The sequence below is a fragment of the Schistocerca piceifrons genome, unplaced genomic scaffold, assembly GCF_021461385.2.
Source record: "Schistocerca piceifrons isolate TAMUIC-IGC-003096 unplaced genomic scaffold, iqSchPice1.1 HiC_scaffold_275, whole genome shotgun sequence".
Lineage (NCBI taxonomy): Eukaryota > Metazoa > Arthropoda > Insecta > Orthoptera > Acrididae > Schistocerca > Schistocerca piceifrons.
The window spans coordinates 72,501-75,000 of NW_025728488.1; the positions used below are offsets into that span (position 1 = coordinate 72,501).

Here is a 2,500-nt window from a genome sequence, read left to right on the forward strand (position 1 = left end):
GTTTATGGTTAGAACTAGGGCGGTATCTGATCGCCTTCGAACCTCTAACTTTCGTTCTTGATTAATGAAAACATACTTGGCAAATGCTTTCGCTTCTGTTCGTCTTGCGACGATCCAAGAATTTCACCTCTAACGTCGCAATACGAATGCCCCCGCCTGTCCCTATTAATCATTACCTCGGGTTCCGAAAACCAACAAAATAGAACCGAGGTCCTATTCCATTATTCCATGCACACAGTATTCAGGCGGGCTTGCCTGCTTTAAGCACTCTAATTTGTTCAAAGTAAACGTGCCGGCCCACCGAGACACTCAATAAAGAGCACCCTGGTAGGATTTCAACGGGGTCCGCCTCGGGACGCACGAGCACGCACGAGGCGGTCGCACGCCTTCAGCTCGCCCCACCGGCAGGACGTCCCACGATACATGCCAGTTAAACACCGACGGGCGGTGAACCAACAGCGTGGGACACAAATCCAACTACGAGCTTTTTAACCGCAACAACTTTAATATACGCTATTGGAGCTGGAATTACCGCGGCTGCTGGCACCAGACTTGCCCTCCAATAGATACTCGTTAAAGGATTTAAAGTGTACTCATTCCGATTACGGGGCCTCGGATGAGTCCCGTATCGTTATTTTTCGTCACTACCTCCCCGTGCCGGGAGTGGGTAATTTGCGCGCCTGCTGCCTTCCTTGGATGTGGTAGCCGTTTCTCAGGCTCCCTCTCCGGAATCGAACCCTGATTCCCCGTTACCCGTTACAACCATGGTAGGCGCAGAACCTACCATCGACAGTTGATAAGGCAGACATTTGAAAGATGCGTCGCCGGTACGAGGACCGTGCGATCAGCCCAAAGTTATTCAGAGTCACCAAGGCAAACGGACCGGACGAGCCGACCGATTGGTTTTGATCTAATAAAAGCGTCCCTTCCATCTCTGGTCGGGACTCTGTTTGCATGTATTAGCTCTAGAATTACCACAGTTATCCAAGTAACGTGGGTACGATCTAAGGAACCATAACTGATTTAATGAGCCATTCGCGGTTTCACCTTAATGCGGCTTGTACTGAGACATGCATGGCTTAATCTTTGAGACAAGCATATGACTACTGGCAGGATCAACCAGGGAGCTGCGTCAACTAGAGCTGAGCAGCCGGCCGCCCGGGAGTGTGTCCCGGGGGCCCGCGCGAACACGCAAGCGTCCGCTCAATCATTCTGCAAACAGGAGGAGGCTGAGCTCCCCTGCACAATACACCTCGAAACCCTCTCAGGTCCCGGCGGCGCGCAGCGCCGTCCCAAGTACTTGGTCGGGTTCGAGAGAGGCGCAATCGCCCGGAGTTAGGCGAGTAGACGCTTTCGGTGCGACCACCCGTGCTCCCAACTGAGCTTGCCGCTGCCGACAGAGGCCCGGGAGCGTGCTGTCGTGGCATTGCCGGCGGGAGACAACACGCGCCACCTACGGTGACCGGCAGCTCCAACGCCAGCGCCACAGAAGGACAAAAGCCCCACTTGGGTGCCGAAGCGAACTCTCCCAGCACAGCGCACGCGCCAACACATCCGCACAGCTGCGATACAAACCACCAGCGAGAACCGCTGGGGCGACCGAGCAGCAGACGGCGTCGCGGCGCCGAGCGCCGGGCGGCGGCGCATCCTCAACGCACACAGTCCTCAATCGGACCAGCACACTGAAGATGTCCACCGCGCTTCGCACCGGGCCCGCGAGGACCTACTTTGGCCGCACGGCGCCGCGCGCAGGGTGCGCCGGCGCGCAGCTGCGACGCCTGCCGCGTCCGTCGGCCGGCGCGCCTGCCACTGGCCGCCCCCACCAGCCGGCTGTAGCGCGTGCGCCCACGCACCGCGCGGCCAGCACGCCGGGAGGCGCCCCCTCACCGGCCGGGGACGGTCCCACCCAGCCACCGCCGCGTATCGCTTCACACCCAGATGCCGTTCAGTTTCGTCGGCATGGTGGGTATCGCTGGAACAACCGGTTAGTACCTCAACCTATCGTCGCCATCACCGATTCACCCCTAGCGAGAACAACCGCACCACAACAGGTTACCATTTGTTCATTTGCGTAACTTCACCAGAAAACGCAGGCGTCCATCGCCATTTGCAACTTCAACGATTATTGCATGCCTGTGTCAGGTGTCACGCCACACTACGTCTGCCCACATACACGCAACAAAATGTGCACGCCTAGACAATACGTGGAAGGTGGCCCCCGTACGTATGCGATGTCCATTGCTCGAACGACTGTCAACCGGCCTCTGTAGCATGTCGCAGATATGGAACGCGGTGCACCATGCCATCACGGTGTGTGAGGAGAGACGACTAGGTCCGAATACATCAACAGACAGCTCATGCTGATCGCCATCCACGGCGTCCGTTCCTCCCACACGTCTCTATGGCGTACCACACTGCAATCCAGCTCTCATAGGGAGACGACACGTAGCTGCGTGCACAATATTTGCACTGTATGGTCCGCCGTTTTTGGGCGCAGTCG

The 2,500-nt window shown here is 57.5% G+C and overlaps 1 non-coding gene across 1 annotated transcript in view; it reads right to left on the bottom strand.

The window, feature by feature from the left end:
* Window positions 1-1,126, bottom strand: part of LOC124744125 — a 1,909-nt gene extending 783 nt beyond the window's left edge. Inside the window, exon 1 of the ribosomal RNA XR_007010629.1 lies at window positions 1-1,126. This exon is cut by the window's left edge and continues 783 nt beyond it. This is a non-coding gene — a ribosomal RNA (small subunit ribosomal RNA).
* Window positions 1,127-2,500: the final 1,374 nt, after the last annotated feature.